Source organism: Zalophus californianus, chromosome 14, assembly GCF_009762305.2.
Source record: "Zalophus californianus isolate mZalCal1 chromosome 14, mZalCal1.pri.v2, whole genome shotgun sequence".
NCBI classification, from domain to species: Eukaryota; Metazoa; Chordata; class Mammalia; order Carnivora; family Otariidae; genus Zalophus; species Zalophus californianus.
In genome coordinates, this window is record NC_045608.1 from 63,594,251 (window position 1) to 63,616,320 (window position 22,070).

Here is a 22,070-nt window from a genome sequence, read left to right on the forward strand (position 1 = left end):
ATAAGAAAAATAAAGTCATCCAAACTGGAAGAGAAGCAGTAAAATTTTGTTTATAGATAACACGATCCTATAAATAGAAAGCTCCAATGATTTCGCGGGGTGGGAGTGAGGTGGGGGTGCTTTTGGGACTTCTAAAAAATTCAGCAGTTGCAGGATACAAAATCAAACACACAAAAGTCAATTGTCTTTCCATACACTGATAAACAATTTAAAAGCATCAAAAGGAATCAAATAGTAATAAACTTAACCAAGGCGGCAAAGAATTGTCTACCAAAAACTATAAAGTTGTAATTTGTTTGTGTACTTGCACAAATTTATATATTCTGGATTCTAAACATTTATCAGATAGGATTTGTAAATACTTTTTCCTATTCTGTAGGCTTTTTAACTTTAATAATGGCATTTGATGCATGAAAGTTAATTTTTATGAAGTATAGTTTCTTTTGTTCATGTTTTTAGTGTCCTAAGGATCTATTCTAAAATTCAAGGTCATGAATATTTAACGCTATGTTTTCTTTTAAGAGTTTTATAATTTTAGCCTTTGCCTTTAAGTCATTGATCCATTTTCAGTTTTTTTTTTGTTTAGCAGCTTTATAAAAAAATTTTTAATTTAAATTCAACTAGCTGACATATAGTAGTACATCATTAGTTTCAGATGTATTCAATGATTCATCAGTTGCATATTTATTTACTTTAAAGATTTTATTTATTTTTCAGAGGGAGAGTGAGCACGTGAGCAAGAGAGCATAAGCAGGGGGAGTGGCAGGCAGAGGGAGAAGCAGGCTCCCCGCTGAACAAGGAACCCATGCTGGACTTGATCCCAGGACCCTGGGATCATGACCTGAGCCTAAGGCAGATGCTTAACCAACTGAATCACCAGGTGTCCCAGTTGTGTGTTTTTTAATATGTTGTTTGGTAAGGATACAAATTCTTCTTCTACATACAATACTCTTATTATCCTTTATTTCTGTAATGTTGGTACTGATTGATGTCCCCAATTTATTTGAGTAAACATTCTTAATCAATCTAGCTAAAGCTTTCTCAATTTTGTTCATCTTTTAAAGTAATTTAGTATCATTTTCTTTTTTTCTCCTTCATTCTCTATTTACCTCTCTTTTAACCTTTAGTATTTCCTTCCTTCTATTTGCTTTGGGTTTAGTTACCCTCCCCCCATTTCTTAAGGTTTAAAGTAAGGTTATTAATTTGAGATCTTTTTTAATATGAGTATTTACAGTTATACATTTTTCTTTCAGCACTGCTTTTGCTGCATCCTATAAATTTTGGAATGTTGTGTTTCATTTTCATTAATCTCTAAGTATTTTCTAATGCCCTCCAATTTCTTCTTTTACCCATTGGTTGTTTAATTTCCTCATTTTTGTGTATCTTTGAAACTAGAAATCTACAGAAGAAAAACATTCTATTGTGACTGGAAAAGATAATCTGTATGATTTCAATCTTCTGATATACACTTGGAAAATCAAGGAATGCTTCCTGGAAGAAGTAGCACCTAACCTGAGTAGGAGTTAGGATAAAGTCAAGACAGAGGAAAGGCAAACTGAAAGCCAGAATCCCAGAGGTTATAAAAATTGAGACAAGGGGCACCTGGATGGCTCAGAGAGTTAAGCATCCAACTCTTGCTTTTGGCTCAGGTCATGATTTCAGGGTCCTGGGATCAAGCCTAGTGTCAGGCTTCCAGACTCAGCAGGGGAGTCTGCTAGTCTCCCTCTCACTGTGCCCCTACCCTGCTCATGCTCTCTCTTAAATCTTTTTTAAAAAATGATGAAACAAAAGTAACCAAATAATTTCAGTGTAATTAAATCCTAGAGTTTTGGGAAGAGAATTTGAAATTCACAAGGTAAATCAGACTTGTCTATGAATATAATAAATGGAATCATATTTTTGAATGAAGCAGTAAGACTGTTGGGGTTTAAATCCTGACTCTACCACTACCCGTTGTCTGATTTGGGGTGGGGGGGGGCGGAATCACTTGGTCTCTCTAAAATGCATATTACTCATTTGAAAGTTATAATATTTCTATTTAACTCATGGAGTTGCTCAGAGGATTCAGGAAGATAATGTGCGAAAGGCATCCAGCACAGTGCCTTGTGTATAGAACATACTTAATAATGCTTATTTATGGCTTTTGTTTTTAAGAAATCTGGACTCTATCATAATGCCACTATCAGATATGTATTTTGGAATTCTCACTTGGGCTGAAATGCGGTAAATAGATTCTAAGGTAGGAAACTATATTCTGACAATGGCACTAGGGTGGAAAAAGAGCAGGCAGATTTGCAAGATATTTAGAAAGTTGAACCTATAGCGCTTAGTACTATATAGGGGACAAGGAAGGAGGAGGACGCAAGAGTAGCTCTCCAATTTCTGGCACTTGCGGATGGGCAGGTGCCTAGGATGTCTACTCAGAGAGGGAGGAAAGGAGGGCCGCCACGGATGCAACTTAGAGAAGGACTTTGCCGGGTCTGTACTGTGCACGTGGCAACCGTGAGCATCTGGGTCTGAAGCTCTGGGGAGAGATCTGAGGGTTACTTCATTATATCCAATGATTTCCGCATTTCTTCCAATCATAATTGGAAACATGGTTGGGCCTCCTGAGCCTGGAACTCAAACCCCTGGAATCTGGCTATAGCTTCTGTGTGATCTGCCATTTATATTGTAAGTAAAGAGCAAACTGAATCACTACCAAAAGCATCTAGAACAGCATTGAATTTTGGCGCCATTTCAATACTTATTCATACTGTTGATTTTGAACCACAAAGGAGTTATTTTAAGAACCTTTCGGTTTGCAAAGTAGTAATGGTCAACCAAAGGGGAGCTTTTTAAACACACACCCTGAGCACCTCCCCCAAATTAGGTTTTTGCTAGCTGCTGGAGATAGGAAGATAGACCCACACATGCACGCACACCGTCATGGTCTCTACCCCCAAGAACTTAAACAGTCATGGTGGAAGACACACAAACGTGCACTGAGATGTTAAGACCTAAAAATTTATAGGGCATATAGCCTACCCCTTTCCAGGAAATTCATTCTTTATAACTTTGCTGCAGAAATAAAGTTGGAGGAAGTCTAACTACCGGGGTGGTCAATCTGGTGGTTTGAACAACTACCGGCCATTCTATAACACCATTTAGTACACAGGCAACCACACAGTCTATTTTCCATTCTACTGCTCTTTGTACGTTCACTGATCCTCCTCTTACACAATAGAAATCTTTGTGGAATTTTTTTTTTTTAATGCATAGAGTTGTTCTTCAATTTCATAGGGAAATAAGAATAGTTACTCTGAAAAGGACACTGTGACCTAAGAATCACATGTGAGTCTTTCAGAATTCCTGTTTGTTTATTTAACTCTAAAGCCCCAAAAGGAGCCTGCTGAGGCCAGGAGCATGCTGAGTAATCCAGAGGAGAACTGCTCTGTGTGATTATTGGAGCCCTAGATAAACCCAGCACATGAAACATATATCAAATAAAAGCTTCTCCTGGGATCAGAAAACCCCTTCAAAGAGACTTGATGTGAATTGGCTGGAAATTAAGCCAGGCCTTCTATCCAAGATCTCTTTCTCTCTTTTAAGAAGTGTCTATCACAGTACACATTCCAGTGTTGTGAATCTAGGTCACCTCCCTGGCCTCCATAGAAACTAATCCCTTTCATTTCCTTCCAATAAACAATCTTCCCTCCTGTTTCCATCCATCCACTCCCTTTGAGACCTCCCATGTAGAAATGCAGTGACAGAAATACTCTCTTGAATACATAAAAACACCTCCCTGAATTTCAATCATCTGCCTATAGATGGAACCCTGAAGTGAGCTCATTTATCTTCCAAAGCAAGAGGCCAAATGTATACAAAGCTTTATCAGGCAGAAATAGTAGCAACTGCCTGCTATGTTGTTTGCACTGAAAAGCACAATGGAGCTAGATTCTTAGAGACATCTCTAAATTCCACCTTAAATTCTAAAATTCTACCTTAAAATGCTACTTCAAAATTCGTTTGAAAACACTGGTGTTTGAAACCCTTGCTTCTCTTAGGTCTTCGCTTTCCTTCTCTAGAATTTTACAGGAGGAAATCACCAAAGACCTGTATTAAAGCCTCACATCCATCACTAAATTTTGGTGTTATAAGTCGCCAACCACTTAATCTTACTTGTAAGATGGAGTTAATAGTACATGCTAGTCAGCGCATAGGAGTTCTAGAAGGATCAACTAAAGTGGAATATAAAATGGTGCTTCTTTTAACCACAATTCAAACTCAAGGCATGTTATGTAATAACTTTAAAAAAAATGCTTCAAGTTAACCATAAAATCATATTAAAACTAAACCACTTCTACTTCTGCCATTTATATTTATCCATATGGGAATGTTCCCCCCCCAAGTTAATCAGAGGTAAGATAGGTTTATAATAATTTTACAAAAAATAAAAGTGTATAATTAAAAAGCCTTAAGATGTTCTGAATAATCTATACAAAAAATTCATTTAATTCCTTTATAGAATATATTTAAATATCTTTAAAATATGTTGTTGTAAATATGAAATTGGGATATTTTAAAACCACAATATGTAACTGAGAGAAAATATTAGGGTATTGTTGAATTTTCACTAGAAGACTTTTTAAAAAATCTTAAGATACTTGAATCATTCTTATATGGTTTACCTGAAAACCTGAAATGTATGATAACTGGTATTACACTGAAGATATGCTTCTGTAACTCTGAGGTAGTATACATCTCTAAGATATTAATCATTAACCCAATTCTTTAAAAAATATGAAGGTCCAGGTTCAGATCATTTATAACTTTCTCAAAGAATTTTTTTTTTTTTTAAAGATTTTATTTATTTATTCATGAGAGACAGAGGAGGAGAGAGAGAGAGAGGAAGAGAGAGAGAGAGAAGCAGAGGGAGAAGCAGGCTCCCAAGAAGCAGGGAGCCCGATGCGGGACTCGATCCCAGGACCCTGGGATCATGACCCGAGCCGAAGGCAGACGCTTAACCATCTGAGCCACCCAGGCACCCTCAAAGAATTTCTTAAATAAATCATCCTAATTGTGTGTTTGTATGTGTATAAAGCAGAAACATCTTGGAACAAAGTGCACTAGAAACTTTCTCTCGAACAGAAAGAGAAATCATGGCTGTATCAGTACTGATACAAACCAAATGTATCAATATGTACATGAGTATATAATCTGTGCTGCCCATGCTGATAGGCACAGAATCTACCATGTTGACAAAGACAGTTGATTTCTCTCAACAGTTTGTAATCCTGGAAGAATACATCAACAGTCAATTGCACTGCATTGTAATGAGTGTTAACATTAGAAGAGTTTGAAATGTGCTTATTTAGAAAGACAGCAGAAGACACCCAGCTGAAGTTGAGCTGAGGTCAGTCCTCAAAAGAAGCAGATAGACAACAGGGTTTGCAATGGGGAGGCCTGGTAAGAGGCCAAGAAAGACAGGGAATTGCATGGATTCTAGCACAGCCCCTCCTCTTGAACGTAAACATTCAGTGAAATACATTAAGGGTATATATGCCTGCTGTATTTGAAGAAGGTTTTGCAAAACTGGCTGAATTTAGCTTCAGAGAGAACTCACAGTGAATGAGAACACACTTCCCTACCATGGAATAAGAGCTGAAGATAGGGGTGTCATTAAAAACTAAGTCCTGGAAATTCATGGGACTTGTAAGGCAGAATTTAGATTTTTTTCTCATGCTATAAAACTGAGGACTGAGCCATGTTTATTTACATCTGGGAGGGATAAGCGCTCTGTGATGATATTGGAGTTATACAGCAATTGAAATCTTTCCTATAGACATAGAAACAGATTCTACTGGGGTATTTCGTACCAGTCAGCATTTCCCTGCTGCTCCCAGGGAAATGCCCAATGTCACTGCTCTGGGAAATTTAACTCCAAGGGGGACAATACAACATGCATTCTGTAGGGCCCTCAGGTAGATTTTCCACATCAGACCTTTTGAGGTGGTGCAAGTTGGCGTGTTTCCTTTGGAATCAGAGGATACCACCTGGGGATTTGCACCTAAAGAGGGCGAAGGACATTCCAAACAATGGCTTCTACATAGGAAGGATAAGCCAACAGAGAGGTCTTTGAAAAGAGGTAATAGTCCTCTTTAGTGAGTAGACCTGTAGCCTGGCAAGAGCTTGCTGAGACAGCAGCAAGATCAACGTTCTTCCCCAAAACTGTCATCTATAGAAAATATTTCAGGACATCCAAATCCTTTCAATGTTAGAGCCTTCTAACCCTCTCCTTTCAGCCAGATAGAGAGGTTCATGGGAAACCTGATTCCTTGTCTGTTTTCTGTTAAAAAAAATGAGAGGTAACAGGATTGGGCTACACAGACATCGAAAGTTTCAAGTCCTTTGTCTCTACCTCACTTCTTTTGGGGTGAGAAAAAGAAAAGAGTAGATGTTCTCCTCTCACCAGCTCTTTTAGCAAGAAATGACAACATCTCATTTTTATCTTTCTTGCCCCCATTCACCATCATCATGATGAATGGCTGCATGATCCTAAGGCCATGATCTGTGAAATGGTGGTCTCCCAGACTTTACAGTAGAATGCATTTACATAGAGACTATCTCTTCACAGAAATAACTAGCTTTTATGGTTAGGGCAATGTTGGGAGTGCCACAATTCTATCAGCTCATCACCCTCCCTTGATGGATACCTCCAGAAGGGTTCCATGAACTTCTACAGCCCACAGATCCAATATGAGAACAGCTGGTGGCAGAGGTTTGATTTATAACAAGACCATGGCTTCCAGGAAGATGAAATAGATGTACTTTTCCCTATGCCTCCTGCTACATACAACATAAGACCACGAAAATTATTTCTAGAACTATTTTAAGATGACTGAAAGGTGGAGAGGAAAAGGCAACCTGGCTAAAAACTTCAGGATCCAAGGAATAACCTGGTGGTGGAGTCTCTGGGTTTTCTTTTTGCCTCACAGACTTGGAAGTAAAAAAGCTGGCAGCCTGGAAACACCAATGTGTACAGCCAAAACAAAGCCCAGGAGAAACGAAGCAGAGCCTAGCAAGACAGAACACATTTAGACTATAACCAATCTAACAGTGAACCAATTTAGAATTGTTTGACAAATTAAATACTTAGCTGTAAATAGAACAAAACGTGTACAGACCTTATATGCTAAAAGCCATGTAACACTGATGAAAGAAATTTTAAACAATCTAAATGCAGAGGCATGCCATTTTCATGCTTAGAAGACTCAATGTGGTAAATATGTGGATTCTCCACAAACTGATGTAAAGATTTAACACAGTTTCTATCAAAATCTTGAAAACTTATGTATATATGTGGATACAGGCACAAATTTTAAGTCTTTTATGAAAAGAAAAAGGTACTAGAGAAGCTAAAAAATTTTGAAAAGCAAAGTAGGAGAAATTCGTTTTCCTGAATTCACAACTTACTGTGTAACTATAGTAATCAAGACTACCTAGTATTGACACATAGCTCAATAAAACAGAACGGAGAATTCAGAAATAAACCCTCAAAAATATAACTACATTTTAACAAAAGTGCAAGAGTAATTTAGTGAAGAGGCTTTTCAACAAATGGTGTAGGAAAAATTAAATATCCATTGGCAAAAACAAGCAAACCTCCAGCTAAGTATCACACTTTATACACCAATTAATCTAAAAATGGATTATAAGCCTCAACTATCAAACTTTTAGAAGAAACATAGGAAAAAATCTTTACAATCCAGTGTTATGTAAAATCTTAGACTTCACATAAAAAGTCCATAAAAGGAAAAGTTTATAAATTGGACTTCAAAATTTTAAAACAGACTTTGCTCTATAAGAGACCCCATTAAGATTTAAAAAAAAAAAAAAAAAAGCTAAAATGGGAGAAAATATTTGCAAACCAAATATCTGACCAAGGACTACTACTTAGCATGTACAAAGAACTCTTAAGTCTCAAGAACAATCTATTTAGAGATCAAACAAAAGAAATGAAGAGACATTCCATGAAATAGGATACATACACAGCCAATAAACACAAACCTGTTCAACATCATCAGCCTTAGCTGGCATCACGGGCATGCCACCTGTCCAGTCATGCAGTACTCTATGCTTAGAAGGGTGTTTGGTTGGATGCTTTCCTGTCACTGTAATTCTTCATTTTAGAACAAGAAATCTCTTCTTGTCTTGGACCCCCAAAATTAAACGGTCGATCCTGATTACAATCATATGGGGAAAGTGGTCAGTAGCTATCAGATTGAAATAAGAATCCAAACTAAATTGGGTAAGTTAAAGAAATCTTTTAAGAGCTTGAAATTCAAATTAGAGGCACCAGGACACAGTGACACAGATGGTAGAAAAATGAATACCAAGTGAATGACTTCCAAATGTGAATACATAATTGGAAGACAAGACCCCACAGACTAGTCTCTTAGTTGTTTCACGATAGAATCTGATTTGACCTGGAGATACCATCTCAAGATAATGGAAATAGAAGTCCCTTGTTAAAAAAAATTATTAGTCTTAGGTAAGTACAAATGAAAACCACAATGAACGGGGGTGCCTGGGTGGCTCAGTTGGTTAAACATCTGCCTTTGGCTCAGGTCATGATCCCAGAGTCAGAGAGAGCCCAGCTTCGGGCTCCCTGCTCAGCAGGGAGTCTGCTTCTCCCTCTCCCTCCCCCCTCACCTCCTGTTCATGCTCTTTCTCTCTCATTCTACTGAACAAAATCTTAAATAAAATCACAATGAGTTATTACTACATACCTATCAGAATGGCTTATAAAAAAGCGATGACTCTTAAGGCTGGTAAGGATGTGGAAACATGAGATGACTAATAAGAAATTTGGGGGGAATGCCTGGGTGGCTCAGTCAGTTTAGCGTCTGCCTTCAGCTCGGGTCATGATCCCAGGGTCCTGGGATTGAGGCCCATGTTGGTTTCCCTGCCCAGCAGGAGGCCTGCTTGTCCTTCCTGCTTATGCTCTCTTGCTTTCTTTTTCTCAAATAAAATCTTTTAAAAAGATCTTTTGCAATGTATATTTTAAAAAATATATTCCACACATTGGGGCACATGGGTGGCTCAGTTGGTTAAGTGTCTGACTCTTGGTTTTAGCTCAGTCATGATCTCATGGGTCATGAGATCGAGCCCCACCTTGGGATCCTTGCTCAGCAAAGATTCTCTCCTTCTGCCCCTCCCCCTACATGTGTGTTTGCATGCATATGCATGCTCTCTAAAATAAAAATATTTAATATATATATATTCCACATGGAATATTTAAAGCAGCAATTACATTCTTAGGCATTTATTACAGAGAAATGAAGACTTACATTCTCATAAAGACACACTAATTTTTTCCCCTAAGTTGTTTGTAGTAGCTTTATTCATAATAGCTGAAAATGGGAAACATGTCAAATATCTTTCAATGCATGAATAATTATACGATCTTGTGTGTGGTACACACATATCATGGAATACTATTTAACAATTTAAAAAAGAATGGAATGTTGATACATGCAACAGCCTTGATGAATCTCCACAGAATTATGCTAATTGAAACAAGCCAATTCCAAAAGGTTACATATTCTATGATTCTGTTTATATAATATTCATGAAGTGACACAATTATAGATATGGATGACAGGTTAATGGTTGCCAGGCGTTATGGAGGAAGTGGGTGTTGTTTTCAAAATCTACATAAAGGATCCTTGTTGTCATGAAAATGTTCTGTATCTTGACTATCTGTATCCTGATTGTGATATTATACTAAGTTTGAGAAGTGCTACCATGGAGGGGAACTGGATAAAGGGACATAGAATCTCTCTGTATCTTACAGTGCCACATGAATTAAAATAAAATAGATATATCAATATCTGCTTATTAAAAAATTCTGAAATCTCAAAAACTTTTTAGCAAGATAGGCATAGAAGCAGCTTGTTTTATCTCTAGTACTGAGTAGCTAAACAAAACTTAAAGCAAACATTATGATTAATGGACAAATACTAAAACCATTGACTCAGGTTGGATACAAGATGATAATTTTCATTATAAATACTTTTATTTACTTTATGTTTGGGTTGAAGGCAGATACCCAACCAACCACCCAGGCACCCCTGGCAAGACTTCTTAAAAACTAATATAAACACTAACTATAAAGTAGAAGGCTGACAAATTAGAATACATTTATTAAAATTGTGACTACATTAAAACAACAGATTGGTTTATCAAAGGCACTATTAAGAGAAGGAAAATATAAGCCGTAGTGTGGAATAAAGTATATATATCAACAAAAGGCTCATATCCAGAATGTATAAAGAATTTCTACAAATCCCTCAAAGAGGCAATCTTCTCCAGTGAAAAGTGGGCAAGGCATTGAGAGTTTTTAAGTGATAATATTACTATCATTCATTAAGCACTGAAATTGTGCTAGCATGGTAAAATATATATTTTCATTATGTCATTTAAATCTTATAATAACTATATGAGGAACTATTCTCACCTCCAATTACAGATACAAAGTCAAAGGTCATAGAAGTTACGTCATTTGCCCATCACACAACTTGTAAAAAGCATGCTATTGTAGAAAAATTTTCACTTATCCATTTATGGATACTAGGTACTAGGGATACGAAGATCAGTAATACATGGCCCTTGTCCTTAATGAGGGCACAATGGAGGTATAACAAAGTCCATTTGGAGTTGGAGTTGGTGAATAGGCAAAGACTTCATAGGAGAGCTGACCCTTGGACTATCTTAGAAGTTATCTCACTGAGAAGGGTAAGGAAAAAAAGAGTATCCTAGGTAGAGGGAAGAGTATCAAAAAGAGTACGACGTCTCTTCCTTCCCTTCCTTGGGGATAGGAGGCTTTGATAGTGACACCAGGGGTTGAGGAGATAACAGGGTAAAAAAATATGGGATGCTTCACAAATTTTCTCAAACCTTCCACTTCAAAATTTTAAATTCAATTTTAAATTTTAAGACTGTTCCAATTTTAGTAAATGTAAAGTGAGCACCTTTCAGATAGCCAATACATTTAAAGCTGTACAGCCTTATTAATGATCAGTAAAAAGCAAGTGAAAACTATAGGATGCAAGTGTTCTCACAACAGAATAGCAAATTTAAAAACCGTAATACCATAAATACCATAAATAGTTCACTAGTGGAGCCATGGAGAATGGTCATCTACTACAGGGGGTGCATAAACAGAAAACTACCTGGGACTATCTACTAAAGTTCATCATACCTATAACATGTGCTACATGGAATTGTTGGTGTCAGTTCTTCTCTGTACAGATATTACATCTGTATCCCCTTACCATGGGATGGTACCGGGTGGAGTGTATTTACCCATTCTTTGAGTTTAGGCTTGATCATGTGACTTACTTTGGCCAATGGGATGCCAATGGATGTGATGCTAGTAGAGGCACGAAATATACACGTGCAGTGGGGCTCATGCTCTTTTGATTCTTTTATCACTATACGAATATGCCCTGAGATACCTGCTGGTTTCAGAACCTAGATACCAGTCTGAAGACAAGACATTTCAACTAACGTAGAGGTGTGTGAGGGAAAAATACATTTTTACCAGATTTGGGGCAGTCTGTTATAAGCAATTGCATTCATCAGGAATATATGCACCTGTGCACAAAAGACATGAATGAAAATATTTGTATCAGCTTTATTCATACTATCTCTAAACTACAAACAACCCAGACTTCATCAGTGTTATAATATGCACATTAATTCTAGTTCACTCATACAGTGGATTATTTTTGTAGGAAATTTAGACAACTACAGCATACATGATTGAATCTTTTAAAAACCATTTTGAAAAAGCTAGACATGTCTCCATTTCTATAAAATGGAAAAATAAACATCTAAACTAAGCTATATTTATTGGAACATCTTTTCTTAACCAAGGTGGATACCATTTGGATAGTCACTTTGTGATAAATTGTTTTTTCTGTATTTTTATTATACTTTAAAAAAAGGTTTTGAAAAGGGAGTATTTTGAGCTCAAGTGTAAAAAGGGAGAAAATATTCAGTTCCAGTCCTGATTGTTCATTTTAAGATAATGTAAGAGTTAGGGGCCCCTGAAGATATAACTTTCTTGACATAAAATTCATTTTAGACCCCTAACCATCTTGTGATCTATGCATGGCCAGTACTAGTTGCCCTAAGAACATTTATTGCAGAACTTCCTGAGATATACAAAATAGACCCCAGTGGATAATGATTTTAAGGGAAAAGAAAGTAAGGACAAACAGCCACTATCAGGCCAGGAGATAGCCTAGTCATAACAGGGACAATAAATCAGTGGTCAAACTCCCAGTGCTGGTTCAAAGTGAAGACTCACCTGGCACACATGCTTGAGTTACCTTTGCAGAATTTAAACCCCTTAGAGCACTCAAATACCAGACCAACTCAAGACAGAATTGATGATGTTGACCCTTGCTGGGCATCGTGACTTTGACCTGGACTATCACCTTGAGACGACTTTTCCCCCAATTCTATGCTGAACTCCCACCTTGGGCAAGCCCCTTCATGAATATGTACACACCTTTAGCTTAAAACTGCCCCAGTTGTTGTTGTTCAAGAAGAGGCTGCTTTGGGAAATATCCCTGATGTTGTCCTTTACTTGTTACAAGTAAAATCCTTCCTTTTTCTGTTGTCTTGGTTGTGTCTTTTGGCTTGACACCCACCAAGAGGCAGACCCAGTAACACGATATTTGCACAAAATTAAATGACTTAATTTTTTTCTAATGATTCTTTTTCCTTTAATCTGTATCAATTCTATCTCGTATTGAAATGACTTCTAAGATATGTAACCTTCATATTGAATAAATTCTGACAATGCCAACAAATATTTATTATAGAGATGGAAACCAGAAATGGTGCCAAAGGATCTTTCTTTCCACACTATCTGTCTCACTGGCCTGGCATGATGCCCCAAATTCCACCCCTTCTGCTTCATTCTCTCTAGTTAAGATAAGCCATTTTATTTCCAGGAACTCTCTATTAAAATGCAATAAAACTACAGGAGAGGTAAAATATTAAGCTATTATCAAGCACAAACACCTTACTCTGAGATTACTTTTGCACAAAATTAGCTGTCATGAGAGAAAGCAGAAAAGCAGGGCCTTGGGGGATGATCAGGAGGGATGATAAAGGGGCAGGATGGGAAGGGAAAACTGCTAACAGCTTTGGGCAGAGGGACTGGCAACATCGGGTGAACAAAGGACTTGCAGCAGGCTTGCAAGCACTAGAGGACCATCAAGGACCCCAGGCTGGGGCAGCAGCCCATTGAAGACAAATGGGTACAGAAGAGGAAACAATTCATTCTCCCGCCTTCCCAAAACTGATGACAAAAGGAAGTTGCTCTGTGCCCCAAGCTTGCTAAGCATGGTGTTTTAACAATCGGACCCTACATACAGACAGAATCATATTCAGAATTCTAATCTTGCCCCTTGTGAAGTTGGATCATCTTTATTCTGTCAGCCTCTCTAGGAATCAGAGCTTCAGAAAGGAAACTTCTACTACAGATGGAGAATTAAGAGGGGTATTTTTAGGACAATGGGCTACAGCAGTACTTCACAAACTCTCCTGTATTGACAAGTCTCCTGGGTATCTAGTTGAAGGGCACATTATGGTTCAGTGGGTCTGGGGCCAAGATTCTGTATTTCTAGTAAATAACCATGTCATACCCATGCAGCGGGTCCAGGATGAATAGCAGTAGTGCGCAACAGAAATATAGTATGAGCCACCTACGCAATTTAAATTTTCTGGCAGCCACAGGAAAACAGAAATGGAAAAAAAATTTAATGTGTTATTTAACTGACTTTATCTAAGCTATTTAACTATGTAAGCAATATAGAAAAATATGAGAGATCTTACATCTTTTCCTTGTAGTAAGTTTTTGAAAGCCACTGTGTATTTTACACAGGAAGATACAGTAGAACTCAGTTTGGGTCAGTCACGTGGCAAGTGCCTCACAGTGCCATTAGCTCACAGCTACTGCAGTGGCCATGGCAAATCTAGAGAAAAGTGCAATTGTCACAAAAGCAGGTATGTTTACAGACTCATAATACAAATATGGAATATTCTGTCAGTCATTGGTGGCCTTTTTTAATTATAGAAGAACAGGTATGAATTTAAAATACAAGTGACTGTATGTTAACTACAGTGGAATTTAAAATAAAGTAAAATAAAATACAAGTGAATGATGCCCCTAATTATGCTACAAACTCCTACCATCCTTCAAGTGATATTTTATAATTTCCTTTGTCAGTGTTCTCCAGGGAAATACAGTATGTAATATCTTTATTTTTTTTAAGATTTTCTTTACTTATTTTAGAGCAAGAAAGTGAGAGCACCAGCAGGCAGAGGGAGAGAGAATCTGAAGCAGATTCCTTGCCGAGCATGGAGCCTGATGTAGGGGGCTCCATCTCACAACCCTGAGATCATGACCTGAGCCAACACCAAGAGTCGGGTGCTTAACTGACTGAACCACCCAGGTGCCACGGTATATAATATCTTTAAATGACATCTAATTACATCTTTAAGTTGTATCTTAACATGTCATTAATTTTCAAGAATTGGCCCATTCATAGAGACTGAGAAGTCCCAAGATCTGCAATTGGTAAGCTGGAAACTGATAGTGTAGATTGTAGTCCAAGTTCAACGGCTTGAGAAATAAGACAGCCCACAGTGTAAGTTACAGCTCAAGGGCCTGAAAGGACCATTTCTTCTGCTCAGTTAGGCAGGAAAAATTCCCTTTTACTCCATCTTTGTGTTCTATTCAGATATTTAACTGTTTGGAAGAGGCCCACCCATGTTGGGAAGGGCAGTCTGCTCTGAAGTCTAGGACTTCAGATGTTAATCTCATGCAGAAACATCCTTGCAGACACACCCAGAACATTTAATCAAATGCCTGGGCACCTGATGGCCCAGTCAAGCTGACACAAAATTAACCATCACATTTTCCTTTGAAGCCATCCTGTACTTGTCCAGTGAGAAACCTTACACCTCATCCCATACTTTTATAATACCTTGTAAATAGCTCTATTAAAGAACTTTAAACATTCTGTTCTAAATAGCTTTGTTAATCTTAGCTATTTGAAAGCATAGAACATGGCTTGTTTATCTTTGTATATGCATTTTCCATAATTGGGACAGGCACAAGTGGTCAATAAATTCAGTCTACCTTCTGTGTCTAGCACACTGCTCAATTCTCTCAGATGTGTAGCTTAACTTGGACATCACATTGTATATATAGCAATATGCCCAATTTAAATATATAAAAAAAGAACAGGTAATTAAACTTTACAAAGCTCACAAAGCTAGTAAGAGGTGGTTGGAGACTAAACTTGTTCTGTTAGACAGCAGAAGCTGTTTTTATTTTGCCACACTGGTTGTTTGTCAAATATTAATCAAATGCATAAAGGGTTTTACTTTGACAATTAAGTGCTGTTTATTAAATGAATTGAGTGAATACATAACTTCGAAAGCTGGTCCAATCTTAAGATTCAAATATGGAGTGCTGAATCTTTGATGAAACTACGTATAGTAAAAGAAAAATGACAACAACCACAACAAAACACACAACCACCACAGCATAGTGAACAATTGTTAAGTTTGTGGTCACACTGCATCTTTTAGGCCCTACGTTCCATGAGTGAAATAGAAGCAGCAATCCACATTCCCAGCTGCCTTTGCAACAAGGCTACAGACAGATCACCTAGGTTCTGCCAAGCAGAGGTGTCCAATTAAACCCTTGATTCAAATATGAGCCATAGGAGGATGCCTGTGCCACAGGTATTTGAATTTCTGGGAGGATGATAGAGCTTGGCAAACACCACCCCCATGCACAGAGACAACAATGGCAGCCTCATTGCTTAATTGGCACAACCACAGTATAAATTTAGACTTCATTCAGGATGCATATCCTTGGAATTAACTGCCCTGTATCCCCTTGGTGGTTATGTGAATGATGTATGCCTAAGTTCGTTCCAGTTTGGGGCACCTTCAAATCATTCTAGAGAAGGGACTACCTACTCCTCTTTCAAGAGGACTTGAGCTTGGCTACCCACCAGCCTGGCTATTCTAGTGAGATGACCCAGCACTGAACCCCCCTCCTTCTCAGAGAATTCTACACCAGGCAAGATTTAGTTTTCTCATCTTGTCCACAGCAGCAGTTCTCATTTAGAGTCTGTGTGTCACCTTCAAACATCTGGTCTCCATTTACCTTTCTACCACTCAGTGAGAGCAGCCTCAGAGCTATGCATTAGAGCAGAAGGCAAGGGCACACAGCTGCTGGTTGATTTTTATAATGCATAATTTACACTTCAGTTTCTCCCTCCCTTCTCAGACAAAAAATGTAGACGATATATGCCAAGTCTGGAGGCTGTGTGACTGGCACCTATCCCTCCCTATTTGGTTAGGTGCTTACAGATGTGTGTCTTTTCCCACCTCCTCTTCCCCCCTCTTAGGTCCCAGGTCATGGTTTGAATTTTGGAAAAACAGTATTTGAGAAGCAAACTAACCTGGAGTTGTTACCTGTCTAAAAGTTCACTTTGATCCACGTGTTTATGCCAGACATGGCTGGTGATGATAATCATGTAAACCATGTGTGTCATCAGGGATTTCATTTACTCAAAAAATATTTTGGCCACTTTCTACATATTTTGTTCTGGGGCATAATGTTAACAAAACAGATATTCTCACTGCCCTCACATGCTCACATGTTTTTTTAACCTAAAGGCAGAAAATTAAATACTCAAGTACAGTTTTATTAAGTCAAGGTGTTCTCACCAACTCTTGAAAAATAGCCAATGATTTCGAAGAGGTTCAGGATAGCCTCCCTCCCCCCAAGAGGGTGCCACTTTGGTATGTGGATTATTTTGAGCTGAAGGCTCAATTTCATTTTCCAAACTTGCTTCCACTCACTGCTATGCATCCTGCGTTCTAAGAACAATGGGCTATTTTTTGCTAAGAAAAGCCTTCTTCCACGTCTCTATTATGAAAAATGCTGCTCACGCTTTAAGGCCCAGCCCAAATATTATCTGCTTTGTAAGTGTTTGCCTTACCTGTCCTTTTCTGAATAATTAACCTATCTCTTTTCAACTACTCCAAACCAATTTACCACACCTCTCTAAGAACACTTAACTTTTCCTTTTGCTATATGATTTTTCACAACTGAACAACAGACACTAAACAATAACACTCTTCACTACTTTGATCAGTTCATATTAATCTGAAATTCAAAATGCAGGATCACATTTTTGAAAGAAAATACCATAAATTATATATGGTACACTTCCAGATGGTCCCATTCCCTTAAACTCCAATGTGAAAGAAACCACCTGGAGTTGTGAAAAAACAAAGGCCTAGATAGGAGGAAAAGGGAGGACAGATAATATATTTAGGTGATTATGTGCACTTCCCACTCATTCGGAGTTAGAGGTGGTGTTGGGGTATCTGTGGGTCAGGAGAGGATGTTTCTACCGGAGAGATAAAGTCAAGCAGTCCAACTTGGCAAATTAAGGACATGTTTCAAAACCAGAGATGGCCCAGATAATTATGAAGTGATTTAGGAGAATAAATTGGATGAGAAAGAGTACTTGGCCCATAGGGATATTGGGGATTTTATCAGGAGACAAGAAGGTTTTCATTTCACTTCTTTCAAACTTTAGAGAATATTTGCAAAAGATACAAAAGACAATATATCCAGAAAGATCACAAAAGGAATATGTAATGCTGATGAATGGCAAAAACATCAGAATTCCGCCCCCCCCCTTTTAGAACTCTATTGAGAATCAAAAGATAAAACTAGCATTTGTAAAGAGAATGAAATCCTAAGATTGTGATCAGATTTTAGAGGAGTATGTAGCTACTCCAATGGAGCGCAAATCTGTTTTAGATTAATGGCATTTTAGTCTCCTACAAAGTATACGAATGGCATTTTGAACCATTGCTGTGCAGGGAAATGGGATTCCAATGGGTGTTGGACTTGCAATCTCAGTTGATAAAATGGAGAAGAATAGACTGGGACCAAATATGATTGAAGGGATTAGTAAATGTTCAAATTACTCTCTCCACAATGATAAATGGTAAACTGTTTCAGTATGTATGAAGTTTTCTAGTAGTCTGTTCTATACCCTGTCATTTGCCACAATGCATTTTCCATTTTTATTAATAGTTTTGATGAAGGTACAAAATGATACATATTCACATGGAGAGATGGTTAAAAATAGAGATAGCAAATACTTTAAATGATAGAATAGGTATGCAAAAGGTCCTTGACAGGGTTGAAAAATAGTTTATAATAGGACAACATTCACTGGGGATGAATGTAATTTTTTGAGTATATTTCCTACCTCCCTTAATGTCTATGGGCATCATGAGATTTGAATTCAGTATCATCTGAAGATTCTTCTATTGATAAGGATCCTGAGTCAAGGAAATAAGATATTTACAAAAATTGGGCAAAATCTCTTGGGTTATGGCAAGTTGGGATTGGAAAGGTGCGAATATCTCCATTTATTTAGGAATGAAGAAACCACCATATTCTCTACTGGTCAGGCCATAAGTCAACTATTTTATTCATTGCAATGGGAGGCCGTTCCACGTGAGATACTGATAGACTGATGTACACAGAGAGGGGCAGGATGAGTGTCTGAATTTGAGATCTTTCTATAGAAGAGATTAAGGAATAGAGGATGTTCGGCCTAGAGAAGAGAAAGGTCATGCAGTAGACGTATAATACCTTTGAATATTTTAAGGGTTTTCATGTGGACAAGAGTTAGACTTGTGTGTGTATATGGCTTTAAAGGAGAGGAAGGAAGACAAAGTGTTTAAAGAACAAGGAAAAATATATTAACGATATAAGAAAAAAGTAATTGCCAAAAAATAGGATGAATTTTCTTGAAAGAAAATATGTACAGGAAAACATGGGTTGTAGTCAAAGATTTGTCACATCAAGTCCAAACAAGAGATCCAGTCTAACTGTCCGGCTTAATTAAGACTTCTCCATCTTCTTGAGGAGGAACCACAGAAACAGATGAGTGAAATGGCCATAAGGACATTTGGGAATTGAAATTGAACAATAGTACTTACCCCATAGGGCATTTGGGATTTTATCTGGAGGCTTAAATTTTTATTCTCATGCCTTTTAAACTTTATTTTGTTTCTCTTTATGTTACACATCTTCTCACTGCATTTTCTTTTAATCTTTTATCAAAGGTCCATTCTTCAGTTACCAGAGGATTGAATATTTTTTTTTAAATTCTATTTTAGGTCTGGCAAAATTAAGAAAGCAAAGAATCCCTACCTCTCCTGCTGTGTGTGTACACATACAATAGGACTGAAGTTTCAGAACTTTAGTAGGAAGAAACAATTCAAGAAGGATTCCTTCATATCAAAGGTAATTTTTAGAAATACCCAAATGTTACTGACGAAGTATCACCCTCTTCCTAAAGATGGACCTCAAGGCACTTATAATAGAACAAATTGGCTTCAACTTCCAGCTGAGCCCTTGTAGGGACGGACTACTGTATCATTGAACCATGGAGGGAGTATTCTGAGCCACAAGAAATCATGGTCCATTATGGTATCTGTGGTAGGCAGAATAATATCCCCCCCATACAGCTGCATAGCTCTTGATTCTCAGAACCTATAAATGCACTATTTGGCAAGGGAACATTAAGGTTACAGATAGATTTAACATTGCTAATAAACCGACCCCAAGATAGACCCATTATCCTGGATTATGTGCCCAGGGTAATCACAAGGGCCTTTAAAGAAAAAGAGAGGCCAAAGGGGAGAGTCAGAGAAAGACATGACTGAGGAAGCGGGGCTGGAGAGAAGCCATGTTGCCAGATTTGAGGATTGAGGAATGCCCCAAGCCAACCAATGTAGGCAATCTGTAGGAGCTGAAAAAGGCAAGGAAACAGATTCTTTCCTGGAGACTCCAGAAAGAGATGCAGCTATGCTGATGCCTGGATTTTAGTCCAGTGAGACTTACATCAAAGTCCTGACCTCCAGAAATTTACAACAAATTTGTGTTGTTTCAAGCCATTATACTTATAATTTGTTATTAGCAGAAATAGAAAACTGGAACATCCCATCATAACCTTTATTCAGGAAACAAAGGAACATATCTAAACAAGCAAATAGGATTTCACTTCAATGCAGTTTTAAATAACATTTGCCAATGCTAGATTTCCCCTCATTTGCATAAATGTAACTTATCATTGAGTGAAAACACTAGGACCTTGGAATACCTTAAGAATAATAGAGTTCATTTGTTTTATCCCTTCAGAAGGAAACCTCTTAATATATTAAGGATAAGCCTCAGTTTTCCCCTTGCAAAAATTCACTGAATCAAAAGGACTTTCTTCCAGGCTACTCACACCTACTTTGACTTCCATTTAGTTGACCCTGATGCCAAGATCTTTAATAATCTGAATGGAAAGAAGCACCAATTCTTTGGGGGCTTATTCTGCTTAGCCAGCTAGTAAATTAAAGACTGGAGATTAACACTTTTGTCTTCCTGATGCTAGAATTCTAATTCTCTCCACTCTATCATTTTCAATTTTTTTTCTCCTCAGTGATCTATACAGAGACCTATTTTGATGTTCCTATGGACTTAACCAATATTTTAAAAAATGTTCATTATAGTCTAGTGTGTCTTATACTCCAATTTGAAATATCTCTCACACTCACCCCACTTACCAAGATACTCAGCATAATCTCCTTTTGTGGCAACAGATTTTCTTTCCCTGATGCTTCTGTGTCCCATTCAGCACATTAGGAGAAAGATCTGGGTATGATATAGATTGCTTCCCCCCGCTGCTGCCAAGATACCTCTTTCAACTGCCAAGAGCAGTACAGAGGTCCTTTAATGATCAGTAGTGAGGACTATTTTGCTTAGTCTTAAGAACTTTTCTGCTTAAAACACTGTGCATTTATGAAAAGCACTTTCATTTCATGCTATTTATAAGCACACCTTTGAAGTTGGAGAACTCTGAAGAATAGGGTCTATAATAGATCCAATTACTAAAACTTTCCCATTCCTGTGACCTAAACCTGACTCAACATGCCTATCACAGGGAGGCACACTCCAACAGGTCAGGTTTCCCCTGCCCTGCTTAAAGTTTAGCTTGTTCAGAATTGTGGCTAGACAGGTTTCATGGAAAAGTGACCTACAATCCTTGCTGTGCATTATAATATTTCCAGTATCTCAACGAGTGCTATAAGCATTTAAGGCTTTTCAAGAGCTTTTTGTTTTTAATGTTAGCATAAGCCATGTAGCAAGACTTCCCAAAAAGCTGATTTAAAACTACTGGGAGACATCAAATGCCCCCCCACCCGTGTGCCCTGAGCTTTCTGGGAAGTACAATTAGTCCATTGTGCTGACTCTGGGCTCTGCTCTTACACGGATCTTCCCTCTGGAATGCCCTTGTACCACCTCTCCTTCACAACTCAACCTCATGGACTCTGGCTAAGTATTTCCTCCTTTTTCATGAGCCCACTCACTAGATCGAAGTAATAATTACCCTTTGCTGCTCTCATTCACTGATTACTCTTTATTGTAAGGTTTTCCACATTGCACTACTGTAATTATTTATGTTGTCTATTATCTATTAGATCATTAGATCTGCAGGCTCAGTGATGGTCTTCATGTTTGCCTGTCTGCAGAGCATTGACCATACTAACTGGGTGACAGAATGGGAATCAAACTACCAAGAGAGGGGTGAGGCAGAGAAAAGACCACTGTACCAGAATCTAGAAAAATCGTCATGGGTAAGCCCTAACAATCCTTAACTGTGTGCCTGTAAACAAATCACTGCATTCCTCTTGAGACTCAGTTTCCTTATATAGCAATTTCTGCTTTAACATTTGTTTTATAAATGCAAATTTGTTTCAAAGCAATTGATACCTTAATAGAATTTGGTCCTTGAGAAACAGGTGAAAAAACTTGACCTGCATGAACTGAGTAAAAATACAATACCCATGTTTACACACAACACACACACACCTCTCAGTAATCTACACCTCAACTCACCATG

At 37.9% G+C, this 22,070-nt stretch overlaps 1 protein-coding gene across 2 annotated transcripts in view; it reads right to left on the reverse strand.

Annotated features, from left to right (window-relative positions):
• Positions 1 to 22,070, reverse strand: part of RIT2 (Ras like without CAAX 2) — a 391,667-nt gene that overhangs the window by 260,882 nt on the left and 108,715 nt on the right. The window lies entirely within an intron of this gene.